This window comes from Microtus pennsylvanicus, chromosome 10 (genome assembly GCF_037038515.1).
Source record: "Microtus pennsylvanicus isolate mMicPen1 chromosome 10, mMicPen1.hap1, whole genome shotgun sequence".
Classification (NCBI taxonomy): Eukaryota; Metazoa; Chordata; class Mammalia; order Rodentia; family Cricetidae; genus Microtus; species Microtus pennsylvanicus.
The window spans coordinates 8987891-9009120 of NC_134588.1; the positions used below are offsets into that span (position 1 = coordinate 8987891).

General features: G+C 37.9%; 1 pseudogene; it reads left to right on the plus strand.

Moving 5' to 3' along the window:
* The first annotated feature begins 19871 nt into the window (after window positions 1-19871).
* Window positions 19872-20456, plus strand: LOC142858206 (chromobox protein homolog 3 pseudogene; annotated as a pseudogene).
* The last annotated feature ends 774 nt before the right edge of the window (window positions 20457-21230 follow it).

The window sequence follows — 21230 nt, forward strand, 5'->3', positions numbered from 1 at the left end:
ATATTAACAGTCACTAGTGAACCAGCGCTCAAAAGGCTTGACCATTTATAGAGGGTTTATAGGTAGTTAAGTGTCGCTGGGGGAAGGAGAGACATTTTCTTTAGTGGTTTAGTTCTAGGTAAGTGGTCATACTCCTGTAGGTAACCCCTTCCCCATGCTTTTATGAGACCTCAATTAGAATAATTAGTTCACAAAAAATGATATGGAAGTAAGAGGGGAAATAAAAGAGGAAGGGGATGACAGTGACAAGAGGAATAGGGTGGAGAATGGGAAGTGAATGTAATCAAAACACAATATGCTCATGCATGAAAATATCATGATGAAGTCTAATATGTGTAAATAATATGTAATTAACGGAAAACTTAAAATATACAAGAGCAATATTTTCCCCAGTTTCTACAGTGAGAGCAAAGTCTCTCTCTCTCTCTCTCTCTCTCTCTCTCTCTCTCTCTCTCTCTCTCTCTCTCTCAAATCCATGTTGATTTGCCTTATTCTGTGTAAGGTGCTAGAGAGCATCATTTTCAGGCAGTTACTTCAGTATTCAGGGCTAATTTCCATTTCTCAAAAACTAAACAGTTAAGACACTTACCATGCTAGCAAGGTAATAATAACAACACCAAGCATTTAATAATAACCACTCTGCCCTAGTGTATTTTGTGGCCCTTTTACTAATATCCTCAGTAATTTAACTTCACAATAGCACTAGGATTTTGACAAGTAAGGACAGACCATTGTCCATGTATGTCCAAATATTCTTGTCTTAGATTCCACTCCCAGTCATGTGTGTGGATGCATGTATGTGAGCATATCTAGGGGGCTTTATGAAAAGGAAGGATAGAGAGAAGACAGTACATTCAGACTTACTCTGAAGTATATTCTCCTCCCTCTCACATTTCTAAAAGAACCCTTTAGAGTCAAGCCTGGCTCAGATCTGTTCATTTGATTAAAATGACTAACGTCTTGCTATTTCTTTCTATAGGAAATAACTTCGCTGTAAAAATATCTGCTCTTTAACATTTCTCAATTTAAATCATTTAAGTTTTTATCTGAATCAATTTTCTTTAAAGTCTAAAAATGTCTTCAAGTAAAATAGTGGTAAATATATGCATTCGAGTGAGTAAGTTGAAGATACACATGACTGAGAAGAAAGCTAAGGATTAATTGGAATTTTTACTCACTGATGATAAATTCTTTAGGTTCTACAGGCACTGGATAAAGATGTTTGCTTTTTATCAGTAAAGATAGTGGGATTACCCACTAGACTAAGTCTTTAATCTCTGTTGATAAAGTGAGATAAACATAAATATTCAAGAATGAACTAGGTATACACTAGGTGGTCTAAAACGGCCTGAGAAATAAGAGAGTGAGAAAACGGAAAAAGTTCTGAATGGCTGTTAGACTGCCCATTGAAAAAGCAGAGTCACCTATCTACATAGCCTTAGAGGGTTTCTAGGCATGATTACAAGGAATAATTTTTGAGTTATCTAAGCCAAATAATTGACATGTATAATAAGTTACTTAGTTTGTGTTCTTTCATTTCTACCCTTTCATTGGAATTTGATACATTGCTGTTTTGTTCTTCTGCACATATTAATTTGGTTATAAAAATGAATGACATTAATCATGTCTCTGATTTTAATGAGAAAAATGAATACACCACTATTTTGTTTTAAATTACTTTTTTTCTGCACTACTTTTATTTTCTATTTCAAACTGTGTGCTTAACTAGAGGATATCGTGGCAAAAAATTCTGAACTCCAATTTGGAGTTGACTGAATTATTATTTCTTACCATCACTGTTTTATTCAAGTAATTAATGGCCAGTATAAAGCATATTTTCTATAAAAAAATTAACGTTGGCTATTCCTGAAAGCAACAAGCAAAAATACCAATTTCCAAGTAGAACACGTTTTTTTGCTCTTCTACTCATAGCAGAAGCAATTATGTACACATAATCAGCTTATGTTTGGGCTACTAACTTGTGGTCATAGGACAAGAGGGTCTCATAGGGCTCAACTTTTTCTTGCATACCTATAGACAATGAAATTCTGAGTAGTATGAGTATTTTCTTCAGTGATGTTACCATTGATAAGTCTCCCATGATCCTGTAAAGAAGCCCTCACACATGCTGTGGTGAGCAGCTCTACTGAGACTTACAGGAAACAATTGAAACTACTGAAAAGAAAAACAAAACAGTTACAGCATAACCAACCATAAAAGAAACTACAGTAGGGAATATGACTCCTGCAGTGGGAGAGAGGTGAGAGAATACAGGAAAATGATGTAATCAAACTGTTAGAAGTATGCCAACATCATAGTGCAACCCATTATTATGCATAATTAACATGTTTACTGTGGTCTTTAAGGATATTACTATTTGCTTGGTCAAATTATTGATAATGAAGATAAATTAAATGGACTTTGCAATCCACAAAGTTTAAATGCAAACTCATCTGGAAAGGATTAAGTATGGCCTTTATTCCAAAAATGGCACAGTGCCCTTTGAGAAAAACACAAAGCAGAGATATCACTGTGTCATCCTCTAGGCCACTTTCTCTTGTTTCAGGTCATAAGAAACTCCCTCTCGAGGTAGCTCTGCACAGCTAGATGAAATGACAACAGACAGAGAGAAGTCAAGAGGAATCTGAACACACCAACTGTGGAGGTTTAGATAAGACTAGCCCATTTGGGTGATGTGTTTAAATGCTTGATCTCCAGTTGTTGACTTTGAGGAGGATTAGAAGGTGTGGCCTTGAAATAGGAAGCATATGACACTGGGCCTTTGAGGTTTCAAGAGATTCTTGTCATTTTGTGTAAGTTCTTGTTGACTTCTTCATAGGGATGAAGATGTGATGGCTCAGTTGTTCTTCCCATACCTGTAATATCTGCCATCATGGAATCTAGCTCTCTAAAACTGTCGTTCCAAAAAAAAAAAAAACCAGCTTTTATTAATTGTGCCACCAACTCTTTTAGTTTCTTTCTATTGCCATGATAAAATATTCTGACAAGAGCAACCTGAAGAAGAAAGATTTTTTTTTTCATTTGTAGTATGAGGCTAGTGGGCCATGTCCTGCTGCCAGATAGCTTAACCCCAAAATAATCACACAGAAATTGTATCAATTAAATTACTGCCTGTCCCATTATCTCTAGCCTCTTATTGGCTAACTCTCACATACTAGCTTAACCCATCTCCATTAATGTGTATCTCCACTTGACTGTGGCTTACTGGCATGGGTCTAACCAGCATCCATCTCAGGCAGGAGAACCATGATGTCTGCCTGTCTCTTCTTTCTTCCTCCCAGAATCCTGTACTGGCTACTCTGCCTACCTAATTTCTTCCTATTTAAAGGCCAAGGCAGTTTCTTTATTTAACCAATGAAAGCAACACAAATAAAGAAGGACTTCCTACACCACTGATTCATATTTTGGTCCATTATGTAGAGGAAGTTAAGACAGAAGGGACTAGACAGAGCTGGTTGACTTTCATCTACTCTGAGGATCTGCAGGATATGAATGTAAGTTTGCTAGTGTTCAGCTCTTTTCTTCATTTCTATTATCCTACTGATTGAGAGTAGTTCTTCCCACAATTGTCAGTCAGGTTCCCAGGAACAGGATTCATGGGCCTTGCTTGGAGTCCTCCATTTTTGCTTCTCTGCTCTCTTTGTTTATTACCTTGTACTATTTCCCATACTTTAGCACTGGTTGGTTAAACTATGTCTACTCCATTTTCATTTCTGAGTCAACTGAAAGGCACCAGGAGTGGAAACTTCACCAACGAATATCTACTGACGATAAGATCTGTCTGAAATGAGTTAATAAAATGAACCAGGTCATTTAGAAACTGGAAGCAGCAAATAAATAGTTGAGTGTTTTTATGTGTTTGTGTTTTGCTTGTTTTGAAATAAGTATTAGTACATAAAGGTTATTTAGGTAGAGAGGAGATGAAAATGACTCAACAGTGAGAATAAGTGGAAAAACCACTGAGAGACAACAGTGAAAATTTGGCACATTTAACTCAGAAGAGCGTGTCATTTCCTAGAGGTAGTTGAGCTTGAATGTCAACAATCCTTCACAGGCTTGCATATTTGAACACTGTTGGTGCTGTTAGAACATTGTAGAATTCCTAGGGGGTGGAACCTGCTAGAAGAGGGTCACTTGGAGTGTGCCTTGAGTCTCCATAATCATGCTTCATTTTCTTTTTACTCAAAGTTTCCTGTGAGTAACTACACAATGTGACCAACTACCTCATACTTGTACAGTCTTCTTTTCTATATTTACTGTTACTCTGTCCCCACTGAGATGGACTGTAGCCTCCTGAAATGGTAGGGAAAATAAACCTATATCCCCCAGATTATTTATTCAGTATATTTATCACACTAATCAGAATGTAACCAGGAAAAGAAATTGGAGAAATTGTCTGTGTGGAGAAGGGATGGAAAAAAAAGGCTGTTGAAGACATGGAATTAAAGAACCAAAATAAATTTACTCATTGCCTATAATATCCTAGTAATAGATTTTCACTGTTAAATTTTGAACTTGTGTTTCATATTTCCCACTAAAAGACTGAATGTCTGATTTCTAAAATGAGCATTGAGATAGTTCACCTACTTTCTTTCTGTGATATTTAATCTTCGTTGAGAGCTTGATGGAATACAGATCCTCATACACACACACACACACACACACACACACACACACACACACACACACAACTTTCAATAAAGGTGTTTTCAGATAGATGTGAGTAAGGAAAACCCACTTTACATATGAAAATAACACTCATTGACTGGCATCTCATGAAAAATGAAAGTGAGAAACTGAGAAGTGCCCAAGAATTTGTTTTTCTTCTTCCTGATTGTGAATTCAACATGACCCAGAAACTTTATATGTCTACTGTAACATGATGTAGGTGGGTCTTCTTTCTATGTGTTGCTTTCATTGGTTAAATAATAAAGAGGCTGCTTAGTCTGAATAAAGAGGTCAGAACATAGGTGGGTGGAGTAGACAGAACAGAATGCTGGAAAGAAGGGAAGTGAGGCAGAGGCCATAGCTCTCCTCTCGGAATGGACACAGGTTAGAATCTTCCCGTAAGCCACCACCTCATGGTGCTACACACATTCATAGAAATGGGTTAATAAAGATGCGAAAGTTAGCCAGTAAGAGGCTAGAGCTAATGGGCCAAGCAGTGTTTAAAAGAATACAATTTGTGGGTTGTTATTTCGGGACATAAGATAGCCAGGCAGCTGGGAGCCAGGCAGCAGAAATGCAACCCACCACCTAATCACTATAGTCTACCACCATGACTTCACAGAAAGGATGCATTTTGACATCAAACTGTGACAAAAATAAGTATTTACTTTCTTTAATTGCTTCTGTCAGATATTTTGCTACAGCACTGGGAAAATTACTGACATGCTTCGTGTTTTGCCAACTTAGGGCTATAGGACCAGACTTCTTTTTTCACCCCTACATGTTTATAACTTGAGCACCTGAAGTCCATTGCCAGACAGATTTTTAATCTTGAGCTCTTTGTTTATGACATCTGTACACATTTACTTAATATTGTATATTTTACTCAATGGAAAATGCCACAGGGATTTGTGTCCCTACAAAAATAATAGCACTTAAAATAATCATACCATTCCATATCAAGTTAGGCTGATTCTGGCATGGAGGGGTTTCCTGGTGTTGTTTCCATGAGGTCCTCATAAAAATAACATATCTAGGAATGTATTTGTAGAGTGACTGAATGCATTTGAAAGTAAATAAAATGCTGTTCTTTCTTCTTCAGATAGCCTAGTATTCAAAAGTGACAGGACATCCAAAGATATTCATGAACCTGTTGAATACTATACTGAATGTTTAAAGAGCCTTCAACCAATAAGTTTACATATTTTAAGGAAAAAATACCAACGCCTCAGGACAGGATTCTCCTTTAAGTTATAGTGCATTCTCAGAATAGGAACAAAACTGTCTAGGGTTGTGATTAATAGAGGTGTTTAAAAGAAGGAAAGTATTTATGTATCTGTGTGTGTACATATGTGAATACATGTCCACAAGATTTCCTCTGATCTGTAATGATATCAGTCAAATGAGAACAGAATGATCATGTCTGAAAATATGTTTATGTATAATTGTGGATATTTTCATTTTTATTTATCTTCACCTTTAAGACAAAAGTAATCTTAACTATTTTGCTGAGGTTTTGTTGTTGTTGTTATTTTGAGACAGGGTTTCTCTGTGAAACCCTAGTTGGCCTGGAACTATATCTGTAGATCAGACTGGCCTCAAACTTATATATCTACTTGTTTAGTCTATAAAAGAGCTGAATGGCCAATATCTAGGCAGTAGAAAATATGGGCCAGGCTGGCAATAAAAGAGAATAAATAGGAGAAAATCTCTGAGAAGAGAAGATCAAAGAGTGGGCAAAGAAGGAGAGGAGGACACGAGGGGCAAAACACTCAGCTTCACAGCAACTCAGGGAGTATGAAGTAAATAAAAGCAAATAATATAGAGAAAGATAAAAGCCCAGAGACAAAAGGTAGATGGTATAACTTAAGAAAATCTGGTTAGAAATAAGTGAAGATAAGCAGGGCATTCATAAACAAGATTCTATGTGATTATTTGGGATCTGGGTGGTGCCCCTGCAAAGAATAAATGAGTAAAACAACAGCAATAATTGTATCATTACCCTTTCCTCTTAGAGGGTATATTTACCTTGGAGGAAGCTGCCTTCCTGTACCATGTATATTTTCATTACTCGGGAAACTGGAAAAGGACTGGAATATGCTTTCATAAGTTTCCTGTGCAAACATCAGAACTGTAGTTTGGATGTTCAACACTTCTGTAAAAGCCAGAAGTTCTAGTTTGTTTTCTGTTGCTGTGATAAAACACTAACCAATACCAACTTTGTGAACAAAGGGTCGATTCTGAATGTTCTGAAGGCTGAGGGTATTCAGGGTGAAAAGCAGAGCTCTGCTCAGGGTCTTACCATCAGGGATGCATTAAAATATCTTTCAATATTCTGCATATTGATAACCAAAGGACACCAACGAATAAATGAATTATGTTTACAAGAATTTCTCCAGAAGAGTAAAGTATGGTCTATTATGTCTATCACATTTCCGTATGTTAGAAAACTAACTATATAAAATGAGATATTAAGAGCGCCACATAGCTCGATCTTACAAATAAATATATATTATAAAGGGGGGGGGAAGAATAATATCAACTGTTTGTGGGCTGGCAAGATGACTGACTGGATTAGAATATTTGTTGTACAAGCATGAGGACATGAGTTTAGATGCCCAGACTCATAAATAAAAAGCTGAGAGGCATTACATACATCCATGCATGGCTAAAATCCCCTGTGCTGGGGTGGAAAGAAGAGAACCACTGAGCTTACTGTACAGGTGGCCTGGATAGGAATGTTAACCTTCAGGTTCAGTGAGAGAACCTGACTAATGATGAATGATAATAGAACAAAATACCTGTTGTCATCCTCTGGGTTTTGCATACGTATATCTATGTCTATATATCTATATATCTATATATATATATATATATATATATATATATATATACACTTAGACTCACAAATTTGCATATACATGTACACATCACACATACATATATTTAAAAACACCTATTATATCTCAAATTTAGTTTTCAAAATTAGTCTTGACTTGAATGTTTTACCTCTAAAGAAGAACACTAAGTGAAGAATATAATTAAAACTCATTTAAAGATACCTCCTCTGTATTGAAAATAGCCAGGATAGAAATCTTAAAATTGATTACTTTAGATATTAAATAGCAAAAGCATGGAAGAACTGGTTTGCTCTTTCACTCCTTTGCTGATATTTTTAGAAGAGAGCTATGTGCCCCCCGCAAGTGTGAGCAGAAACCCCATGGTCAATCACAGTCAATAAATGTCAGAAAACCATGTAGGCTGCACATAGATATTTCTCACTCTCTTTTACCCTAGACCAAATTATCTGAGTTGCCCCAGAAATGGAACAGAATACTAGAAATAGCTCCCCATCCCCCTTGTCCTTGCCTCCTGTGTATCCCTTAGAACATCCATTTACCTCCTCACCCCTGGACACCCCATATTCAAGCCTCCAATGGCAGCAAGCATTGCCCTAAAGCACACCAACTGAGTAGAATGTAAAACAGGCAGCACTAAAAAAACAAACTTGGAAAATCTCATAAAAGAAACAAAAACAAAGAAACAAAACTCCCATCCAAAGAAGACAAACTCCAAAATCAGCACTGAGACCTATATCATCCCAAACCCAGATGTATCTACACCAGCATATGAGAACAATCCATACCAGTCAGCACAATGTGTCACCAGCAGAGCTCAGTGATCCTATCACAACAGATCTTAGATAGTCCAATGAAATTGAAAGCATCAGAAGACTTTGAAAATAATTATACAGTCAAGTGATGGTGGCAAGGTGGGTATGCATCGCCTTAACACTAATGCTCAGCAGGCAGAGGCTGTATATTTCAATGAGTTCCAGAACAGCATATGATATAGAATGAATTCTAGACACCCAGGGCTATACAGTGAAACCTTGTCTCAAAAACCAAAAGAAACAAACCAGCAAAACAAAACAAAACATTTTGAAGATGACAAAGGTTCTTTAAAAGGAAATGATTTAATTTCTTTTAAAAATGCAGGAAAACACGAACAAATAATTGGAGTAAATGAAGAAATCTCATAAAGACAGCCAGAAAAACTCAAAAAATAATGAGAGGAAATGAATAAATCCTTTCAAAAAGACAAAAAAAAATTGAAGAAAAAAATAACTCCCCAAGACCTGAAATGAAAATAGAAGCACTAAAGGAAACAAAAACAAACAAAATCTTGAAAACAAGCTGGGTGGTGGTAGCACACGCCTTTAATCCCAGCACTTGAGAGGCAGAGGCAGGCGGATCTCTGGGAGTTTGAGACCAGCCTGGTTTACAAGAGCTAGTTCCAGGACAGGCACCAAAGCTACAGAGAAACCCTGTCTCGAAAAACCAAAAAAAAAAAAAAAATCTTGAAAACAAAAAATTTAGGGCAGTAAAACCGAACTGTAGAGGTAAGCTACATTAAGATAATACTAGAGATGGAAAAGAAAATCTCCGGCATTGAAGATAAAATAGATGAAATGGATATAATCTCTCAAAGAAAATGTTAAATCTAAAATCTAAAAATTTCTGACACTTAACAACCAGGAAATCTGTGACACTATGAAAAGAACAAACTTAAAGATAATAGAAACAGAGGAAATAGAAGAATCCCAATTTAACAATCCAGAAAAATACATTTAACAAAGACAGAAGAAAATTTTCTTAACCTAAAGAAGGAGATACTTATAAACACACAAAAAGCATACACACTAAGTAGATTGAACTAAAACGGAAAGTCCCCTAATCTCATAATAATCAAAACACTAAACATAAAGAAAAAACACAGAGTATTGAAATTTGCAAACGAAAATGATGAAAAGACATATAAAGGTAGATGTATCAGAATTACATCTGACTTCTCAGTAGAGACCCTGAAAACGAGAAGGACATGGAAAGATGTACTGCAGTTTAAGAGACTACAGATGACAGCTCAGACTGTTATACCCATTAAGCTTTCAATCACAATAAATGCAGAAAATATGATATTTCATGATAATGTCAAATTTAAGCCATATCTATGTACATATCCAGTACCACAGAAAGTGCTATAAGGAAAAACCCAAACAAAAAGAGATTAATTACAGATATAAAAATATAGGAAATGAACAATGTCACATAAAAAACAAGCAATAGAATTATGCATATTTGCATACATACATGCATATGTACATACACACAGACAGAGAGACACATACACACAGCACCACCAAAATAATTGGAATGGACAGTGATTGTTCATTGAAATCTCTCAATATTAACAGCTTACCCCTCTCCTCCAAAAAGGCAGACTAGCAGAATGGATACAGAAACAGAATCAATCCTTCTACTGCATGCAAGAAACACACCTCAACATAAAGGATAGATATTTCCTCAATGTAAAGAGTTGGAAAAAGACATTCTAAGCAAATGTACTTAAGAAGTAAGCTGTTGAAGACATTTTAATATGGAACAAAATAGACTTTGAATCAAAATTAATAAATCAAGATGAAAAGGGACACTACATATTCACCAAAATAAAAACACAACAATGTGATATTTCAATTTTTAACATCTATTCCCCAAATGCAACAGTATCTACATTAGTAAAAGAAACATGACTACACTAAAAATCACACTTTAACCCTAAACCCGACAATGGGAGGCATTAATATCCCATTCTCATCAATGGACAGATCATCCAGACTAAACATTTAACTACCATAACTAACTGGACTTATAAACCAAATCAACCTAACAAATATTTATGAAACATTCCACCTAAACAAACAAAAAAAAAAGATTCAAAAAAAGAGAAAATTCTCAGCATCTCATAGAAAGTTCTATAAAATTGACTACATACTTATAAAGCATACTACATAAAGCAAGTCTCAATAGATAAAAAAAATTATTTCATCACTTATTTTAATATCTTACAATGATGCCATCGAATATGGAAACCATCAAGGGATCAAACTACTACTAGGTCAGATTACTCATAAGATGATCAACTTCCTTAGACTGTATCTCTCTTTTTTATTTTTTTATTAAAAATATCTGCCTCCTCCCTGCTTTCCATTTCCTCCCCCCCCACTTCCCTCCCCCTCCCTCTCCCACATTGAAGCACCAGGCTGAGCTCCCAAGGTCCAAATGAGGAGCAGAAGGAGGGAGAACATAAGCAAGGAAGTCAAGACCGCGAGGGGGGCACCCACCCACTAAGACAGTGGGGCTGATCTATTGGGAGCTCACCACAGCCAACTGGACTGGGACTGAAAAAGCATGGGATAAAACCGGACTCTCTGAACATGAAGGACAATGAGGGCTGCTAAGAAGCCAAGGACAATGGAACTGGGTTTTGATCCTACTGCATGTACTAGCTTTGCGGGAGCCTAGCCTGTTTGGATGCTCACCTTTCTAGACCTGGATGAATTGAGGAGGACCTTGTTACAAAAAATTTTAAAGAGCCTTTTTCATATTGTCTGGCATGCACAGATTTATACAGGATATCAAAAACAAGAGAAACCACAAAATTATTATACACTCACAGAAACTAAAAAACTCTGTTAAATGAAAACTATGCCAAAACGAAAATAATAAAGAATTTAAAGACTTCCTAGGATTCAATAAACCTGGACATTCTACATACTCAAACTCTTGGGACGCATTGAAAGTAGTAGTGACTATATGGAAAATTCATAGCACTAAATGCCTATATTAAAATAGAAAAGAAAGGAGACATCTCATACCAGGATCTTAACATCGCACCTGAAAACTCTAGAACCAGAAGCAAGCACCCCCAAGAGGAATAGAAGGCAAGAAATCATCAAATTGAAGACTGAAGTTGATAAAATTGAAACAAAGAAAATAGTACAGAGAATCAATGAAACAAAGATTTGGGATTTTGAGAAAACCAACAAGATAAACAAACCATTGTCCAAACTAACTAAAAGAGAGTGAGAAGATCCAAATTAATAAATTCTGAAATCAAGTGGAGGGCATAAAAACAGACAATGCAGAAATCCAGAGAATTACAAGGTCATACTTTACAATCTTATAATCCACCAAGTTGAAAAACATAAACGAAATGGATACTTGTACCAATAGGTACCATTTACCAAAGTTAGGATCTAAATATAAAAAAAAAATTAAATAGATCTAGGGCACACAAATGAAATAGAAATAGTCATTAAACAAAGTAAAACAAAAACAAACACAAAGCAAGACCAAGATGTTCTAATGCATATTGTAATGTCAATAATCCTCAAATTAGCCCACAAAATAGAAACAGAAAAACACTGACAATTTATTTTATCAAGCCATAGTTACCCTGATATTCAAACTACATAAGCAGTCAACAAATAAAGAGAATTACAGATCAATTTCCCTCATGAACACAGATGCAAAAGTACTCAATGAAATACTTTCAAACTTAACCTTATCACATATCAAAAAGATCATTCACAAAGAAAAAGAGGTCACTATATCAGAATTGTAGGGAATAATTCAATGGGTAAAAATCAATACATATAATCCACCATTTACAGTAACTGAAAAGAAAATATAAGATCATCATATTAGATACAGAGAAAGTCTTTGCCTAAATTCCATTCATAATAAAAGTACAGGCCATATTAAGGATATAGGGACATGCCTAAATATAATAAAATATACCCAAATATATTAAAATCAACTTACAGCAAGCCTATAGCAAATATCAATTTAGATGCAGAGAAATTCAAAGTAATTCCACTAGTATCTGGAACATGACAAGACTATTCAGTTTCTCTATATCTATTCAAAACAGTACTTGAAGATTTAGCTAGAACTATTAGAAAACAAAGGAGATCAAAAGGATGCAAATCGGGGAGGAAGAAGTCAAAGTATCATTATTTGCAGATTATATGGTAGGATATAGTGAGCCTAAAAGTTTTACTATGGAACTCTGTCTTGCAATTTCTATTTTTGTGAAGAAATACCATGACTATAGCAACTCTTATATAGGGAAATATTTAATTGGGTTGTTTTGCTTACAGTGCAGAAGTTTAGTCCATTATCATTATGATGGGAAGGAAGGAACCATGCAGGTAGACATGGTATTGGAGTAGAGAGTCCTTATTTCTTGATCCAAAGGCAACAGAAAGTGAATTTTCTCACTGGGCATGGCTTGAGCATATATGAGACCTCAAAGCCCATCTCCAGAGTGACGCACTTCCTCTAATAAGACCATGCCTACTCCAAATATGCCACATCTCATAGTGTTACTCCCCTTTGTGGTCATTTTCTTTCAAACCACCACAAGCTCTTATAGCTAATAAACACTTTCTGCAAGTACATGGATACAAGATTAATTCTAAAATGCCAATAGCTCTCTTATATAATGTAGGATTCCCCTCTGTATGCTGCGAAAATGTTTTATTACCGTTGGTTAAATTATGCCCACCATCTGGGGCATGGAACCACATAAGACCTAAAAATGCTTTAAAAATAAGCAAAAATAAAAGGGCTTCTAGACCCACAAAAACAGGAGCCAAGTGTAGCTTCTTGGTAGCTGCATTTTTTTCAGATTGGCTCTCTTTGGTGGCAGTGAGCAGAGGTGTGGCTCCTTTAAGGCTCGAATTAGCAGGGAAAACTATGTGGCTCCCTTGAGAGACAGCTTCCTGGCTCATGATGGCAACATGAACAGCTCTAATTCTCTCAGGAAGCCTAGTACTTGAATGGGATTTGTAGGCAGTGTGATGCAAGTTACTTTGTGGTGGCATGGGCCAACTGTTTCCCAGAGTTGAGATGGTGAGCATGTCTCCCACCTGGCAGTCCCAGCTCTAGTGGTGAACTACCTCCACCATGTTAAATGGACAAGAGAGGTAGAGCCAGTATCCAGGGATGTCGAGACCACACTGCTTACCATTTAAGAATGTTCCTGTCAGAAAAGGATTTCAGACACGCAATAGGACACATTCAGACTTAAGAGATCTCTAAATGAGACACAGTATGATTTAAAAATGTACATAGGCTTCTCATCAGCCCTCATTGTTCGCCATGTTCAGAGAGTCCGGTTTTATCCCATGCTTTTTCAGTCACAGTCCAGCTGCCCTTGGTGAGCTCCCAATAGATCAGCTCCACTGTCTCAGTGGGTGGGTGCACCCTTCGTGGTCCCGACTTCTTTGCTCATGTTCTCCCTCCTTCTGCTCCTCATTGGGACCTTAGGAGCTCAGTCCAGTGCTCCAATGTGGGTCTCTGTCTCTATCTTCATCCATCACCAGATGAAGGTTCATAGCCAAGAGGATAACTATATGTTTTTCCTTGGGTTCACCTTCTTACTTAGCTTCTTTAGGTTCACCAATTGTAGACTCGGTGACCCTTATTTATGGCTAGAAACCAATTATGAGTGAGGGCTGATGAGAAGCCAAGGTCAATGGCATGGGGTTTTGATCCTACTTAATGTGCTGGCTTTGTGGGAGCCTAGCCAGTTTGGATGTTCACCTTCCTAGATATGGATGGAGGGGGGAGGACCTAGGACTTACCACAGGGCAGGGAACCCTGACTGCTCTTTGGACTGGAGAGGGAGGGGGAGAAGAGTGGGGAGAGGGGAAGAAGGGTGGGAGGAGGGGGAGAAGGGTGGGAGGAGGGGGAGGGAAATGGGAGGCTGGGAGGAGGCGGAAACTTGTTTTTTTTTTCCTTTTCTCAATAAAAAAAAATGAGAAAAAAAATGTACATAGGCTTGGGAGAGAGAGGGCATGTTAGGCCTCCTTAGCCTTATCCCAGTGAGAGGTGAGTGAGATATTTGTCCATTCCACAGCCCCACGATGCGAGAGAATCTGATCCGTACCCTCACAATGGAGGACAATCAGATATGATAGGGAGTCACATCAAAGCAGAAACTCAGTTTATTACTGTGAGAGTCAGCTTATATAGAATAAGTGACATTGTGTGATGTGGGGTTACCTCCAGCCAATGAGAGACATCCAAGCCCTCCCTCTGGCTGGAGGAGCATCTACCTAGATTTTGCTGTCTCATCCTCACTGGGTAGCTTTGACTATCCTTCAAACTTGAGCCAGACTTTTCTCTGTCCTACAGGCCTTGAGGTACAGGCCCAGAGATAATTTCTGCCCTAGATCTCCCCCTTTTGTTTCATATCCCACCACCTACCTTGGCCACCAATCCAGAATAGCTCACCAGGGAAAGAGCATGGGTCAGGGCCACTTCTATCCAGAATTTTGGCTTGAATAGTCTAAAACTGAGAGTTCATCTGTAGGGTGAGAGGTATCGAGCCTATCATAATATACTCAAAGGGCCATGAGTTGTACCTGTTGTATCTGTTTTTGAAATGCTTGTTTTAGCCTTTGGAGACTGCATGGGCCAAAAAAGACAGATCAATAAACAAATAGCCATCAGCCCAATCTGGAAAGAGATGCATGTGATAAGCCATGGGGACCAATTAAACCAGGTCTCAGAGAGTGTTCTTGACTTAAATGAATCAATATCTTTTTTTAACTTTTCTATGGTTCTTGTAACTATCCCAGAATGATCTGCATAGAATCCACATTCTTTCTTGTTCCATCAACAGCAAGTCCAAGCCTCTCTTATTTTGTAAGGTTGCCCTTGCTAAGGAATCCAAAGACTGTTGTCAATAATGTAATGCAGGCTCTGTCTTTTCTAATTATGTCCAGACTAGTCTGCTCACATACCCAGGAAGAACAATAGTAATCAGGAGCCACCCCACAGTTTCTAATAGCTAAGGCGTGTGGTTGCTTCTTGGGGATACTTAAAAGGATGTCTGCAGGAGCGCATGTCTCCTAAGGACACGAGAATACCCAGGCTCATTAGGGTTAGATACCTGGGGTACGGTGCACCCCCGAGGGCCTCCACACTCAGGTCTCCCTTCGATCCATGGAATCATGTCTCCCACGTCCTAGCTTCCATGTGCCAAAGCACAGAGGTCAAACATCAGGTCCAGTGTGTCCTCATCTGAGAAGTCTGATTTAGGATCCCTCCAGTGCCAGTGTCAATTCTGTGTTTGGTGGAGACTTGCTGCCAGGACCTTGACCTTCGTGCAAAGAGTTAATATGATTACCACCAGGAGGGCCATCTGAAATCTGAAATAGGTAAACAGGCAATACTTTTCTCAAGGGTTAGTCTCCCTTGGCAGTGCTTATTTTTCTTTTCTTGTGTTTGAATTTAAGGGTTGTCCACCATAATCTCTTTCTTTCTTTATTGGTCATCTTGGTCTTCCCCCATTGTACTGACAGGGGGGGAAAATTTTAAGTTATGAGCAGGTAGTGATATAGGCGTTTCCCCTCTGTTTGGGAAGACACATCTATTTCCTCAGCCCTGTTTCAACAACAGATCTGGGTCCCTCCACTGGTTAATTAGAGGATTTTCCAACCTAATCTTTAGGCAGGGCCTCAATGTTTCTGGAATCTATTTTGTTCATCTGATTTTCGAAAATTTAAAATATTGATGGTTAATAATGCTTTTTGCAGTTGTAGATGAGGGGAGATTTCTCTCCCTTTTTGTTTTATAAGGACCTCTTTGAGATATTGGTGATATCTTTATACAATTGTTTGACCCTAAGAGTTGTATGGAATCCTAGTGGTATGGGATATATTGCATCTCCAAAAGAACTCTTTAAATGTTTTACTTATAAAACAGGGGCCATTGTTAGTCTTGACCTGACAAGTCGCTACATAGCAAAACATTGTAAAGTGGCTTTTGGCTTGGGTTACTTCTTCCCCTGAGTGGGTGGCAGCCCAGCATGCCTTAGAGTACATGATTATGGTCAAAAACATATATTTTAATTTACCAAATGGAGGGTAATGTGTTATATATGCTTGCCAGATGTTATTGGGTCCTAACCCTCTTGGGTTCACCCTCAGCTCTTGTAAATGGGGTGTGTGGAGAAGCTGTTGGCAAGTCTTGCATGTATGAACAATCCTCTCTATCCTATTGTGGGGATCTGGTGTATAGGTATTTGAGTCCTCTTCAGTAGACATGAGTTAAGTCATGCATTTGGGTAGCATTTTGTATGGATAGATTTGAAACCTCTATGAGACAGGCCGCTGAAGCTGCAGCATCTGCAGCAGCATTCCCTTGGGAAATGAGGACAGGGAGGTTTTTCTGTCCTCTGAGATGTTGAATATAGATGGGGTTTTTTTCTACCTTATAAGAACAATCTGAGTTGTATCCTGAAGGCAGAAATAGGATTAGCATCCAATCTGATATAGGCATAGAGTAAGTGTGGCAGTAGGTTCACCACATAAGAGCTGTCTGAATAGAAATTGCAGGGTTCTCGGACCTCTTGTAGGGCAATATATATAGCCATCATTTCCTTATATTGAGTGGATCCCCCACAAGGCAATCTTTGTCTTGGTCCCATCTGCAGGGAAAACTGCAATGGTGGCCCCATTCTTCCTGCCATCTGTCCAAACAGTGAATGCTTGGGGTGGGGACCCAGAAGAAAAAACTAAGGGGACTCTCCAGTGTAGTTATTGACATAGCTTCACTAACCAGGACTTCCCAAAGTTGGCGTCCAGGCTCCCCAGAAATTTCTCCAGGGCAAGGATCAATAGAAAACAATGTCTGCCCACCCATTCTAAATCCTCAATTTTGAATAGAATTAATAATTTAGAGGGATCTTTTCCATAATGTCAGAGGGACATGTCCCTGATTTTTATGATCATATCAGTTACTTAATCAACTGGAGATTGCACTCTGGGAGTGCTCCCAGAGTGGTGTGTACCCATTCTAGTGGTTGTGACTGCTGAACAATGGCAGCCAGCATGGGCTTTTTTCCCTAACAATAACCAGCCTTAGATTGAAATGTTAGGATTTTATCTCACCAAAAAAGCGTGATGTATCTCATTGATAAATTCAGTGAGTTGTCTGATGGCCCTCAAGGGAGCAAGGAAATGATCTCATAAGATTGCTTCACTTTGAGGAGATCATATAGTCTCCCAGTTTCTACAGGCAACCAGGGCCTTACCCAGTTCATTTCTCCCAATACCTTTTGAAACCCTGATAAAGTGAGAGGCTCAGGCAGAATTAATTGGGGCCCATTCACTTTGACATGAATGAGTGTTAATTGGGATCCTAATAAATGAAATAGGGGTACCTTTTGCATCTTGTTTGGGACTATTTGAAAACCATGTTTTGGAGGATATCAACAATAGTGGTTACCCAGGGAGCTAGCCCTAATTCCTCCAAATGCCCTAAGATTAGATCATCCATATAAACATAAAGAAGGTTATTATCTTTCTCAAAATCAGGAGAGAGGATACTATACAAATATTGTTGGCAAAGGGCCAGATTATTGGCCATCCCCTGGGGGAGAATAGTCCATTCATATCGCTCGTCCTGTTAAGTGTAGTTAACTGTAGTAATGAAAAAGGCAAACTTTTCACAATCCTCCTCATAGAGAGGACTTAAGAAGAAGCAGTCCTTTAGATCAATTAAAGTGAGGTGAAAATTGCTGGAGGAGCATCTACCTAGATTTTGCTGTCTCATCTTCACTGGGTAGCTTTGATTATCCTTCTAACTCGAGCCAGGCTTTTCTCTGTCCTACAGGCCTCGAGATATAGCCCCTGAGATAATTTTGGCCCAACAAGGAAAAAGAGTATAGAGAGTTATAAAAAGAATTAAGTAGTTTTTAAAAATTAAAACCTCTTTAAAGAGACAGTAAAAGTAAGATAAAAGAGTACAGGCAAACATAGATTTATGGAGTAAAAGTAGTAAATATTAGAAGGTAATAGAGAAAAAAGTAATATAAAGATGGAAAATAAACAAAAAGTCTAGATTATGTATATTATTGTGTTTTCTTTGAAATTTTAAACTGTGAATGAGCTCCCATTAGCACAGGTAAACTGTTGCAATGGGTGTATCCATCATTATTTTGACCTCTTTGCTCATATTCTCACTCTTCCCACTATTCAACTGGACTTTGAGAGCTCAATCCAGCGTTATAATGATGATGCGGGTCTCTGCCTCTGTTTCCATCAGTTGCTGTATGAAGGTTCTATGGTGATATTTAAGACAGGGCAAGTCCAGTTAGGACATCCTATCATCTATTGCTTAGGGTCTTAGCTGGGGTCATCCTTATGGCTTCGTGGAAATTTCTCTAGTGCCAAGTTTCTTTTTAAAATAATAATAATAATAATAATAATAATAATAATAATAATAATAATAATAATAATAATAATAAATTCAGGTGTCCATTGGTATGCGGATTTACTTCTGGAGCTTCAATTCTATTTAGTTGATCAATGTATCCATTTTCTCGCTACCCCCATGAATTTTGATAAATAATCCATAAAAGCAAACTGGAAAAAAGAAATCATCTTCAACAAATGCTGCTGCTCAGACTGGATGTCTTCATGTAGAAGAATGCAAATTGATTCATATTTATTACCTTGCACTAAACTCAAAATCAAGTGGAGCAAAGATGTCAAAATAATAGTAGACAGAAACACTGAATCTGATGCAAGAGAACCATGCAACCGACTTGAATGCATTGGCATAAGAGACAACTTTCTGAACTTATACTGGCTGTATAGACACTAAGACTGACAATTAATAAATGGGACCTCATAAAACTGTAAAGTTTGTAAGTCAGAAGACCTGTCAATTTGATAGACAGCCTAAGAAATGGAAATGATTATTACCAATATCAGCAGTGAGTCCTATGAACCTCCCTTCATGATATAACTTTTTTTAATTTAAAGGACACAGACATGCAAACATGGCAAAGAATCCAGAGCCAGGGACAGTCATTGCAGGGAATAAATGCTCAGCTCTCATCTCATGGTAGGGTCACTCTGGATAGCACCTTAAGCTTTAAAATTTATTTTGACCTGATAAAGAAAATAGTTGCAAAGATTGTGATACACCCCACCTTCCTTTTGCTTATCATCCTACCTCCAATGCTGTCCAGTGCGGTAAATATTATTAGATCTTCTTGCATACATATAAATAATTTGTAACAGATGTCAAATTCCAATTATACTTATATAAACCTGGTGACTATGGAAGCTTTTACCCTCCCATATTCCCACCATGTATGAGACAGAGACAGGGAATCTCCAGAGCAAGCTAGTCCTCATGAGTAACTAACACTCAGCATAACAAAGAGAGCAACTGACAGGCGGTGCACAGCAGAACTGCAGAGAGGCCCCGGGGCCCTGCTCGCCTCCCCCTAAGGAGACCCTGAGGCGCCACGCCACGGATGCTCTTCAAGTCTTCGATTTAAAAAAAAATGGCCTCCAATAAAACTACATTGCAAAAAATGGGAAATAAACAGAATGGAAAGAGTAAAAAAGTTGAAGAGGCAGAGCCTGAAGAGTTTGTGGTAGAAAAAGTACTGGACCGGCGTGTAGTGAATGGGAAGGTGGAGTATTTCCTCAAGTGGAAGGGTTTCACAGATGCTGATAATACTTGGGAACCAGAAGAAAATTTATATTGTCCAGAATTAATTGAAGCATTTCTTAATTCTCAAAAAGCTGGTAAAGAAAAAGATGGTACAAAAATGAAATCTTTATCTGACAGTGAATCTGATGATAGCAAATCGAAGAAGAAAAAAGATGCTGCCGACAAACCAAGGGGTTTTGCCAGAGGTCTTGATCCTGAACGAATAATTGGTGCCACAGACAGCAGTGGAGAATTAATGTTTCTTATGAAATGGAAGGACTCAGATGAGGCGGACTTGGTGCTGCCAAAGGAGGCGAATATGAAGTGTCTTCAGATTGTCATCGCCTTTTATGAGGAAAGGCTGACTTGGCATTCTTGTCCAGAAGACGAGGCTCAATAATTGTTTGCTATATTGGATCTTGAGTTTTAAATTACTAGTGTGGAAAAAATAGCATTCTAATGAAAATCGAGTTTGATAGGCTGGTTTTTAAAGTATTGACAGTAGTTGGGATATTTTTGGTTTTTGTTCTGCATCAAAAGGCACTGATTCCTTTGAGCAAATAAAAGCTTTCTGTAGTTGCTTCTTTTAACAGTAGAATGTTTGATACCGTGTTGTATTTCCTCAGCTTTGAAGAACAGCTTTTCTTAAATGCTGGGGAGATTTTACAGTCATTACTCAATCAGAACTTATTTTTAACTGGGACACAGAAGGACCATTCTGGGTTTTTTGTTTGTAAGCTTGTGTGTGCATAAGACCCTTATGTAACTGTTTTTTATTTTGTCTTGTTTTTAGTACTCAAAAACTGTAGATGAAAACATGTGTTGAAATTCCTCCCTTGTGAACATTTTCCTGAAACCATAGCCTTTCAGATCAAGTAGACAGTTCTGGAATTTACTGGATAGTTTTAAAGCAACCACATCAGAATTTATTATCACATACAGTAGTTTGTTTACAGAATTTTGTCCTTACAAACTACCCCTTCAGAAAATGGAATTAGACAAAGTAGCACTATGACTTAATAATAACAAGACTTATGCTGGGTGTAGTGGCATGTGCCTTTAATCCCAGTACTTTGGAGGCAGATGGGTCTCTATTTAGACTAAATCAGCTGGGTCTATTGAGTTTCAGGTCAGCCAGGGCTATACAGAGAATCCCTGTCTCAAAAAACTAAGCAA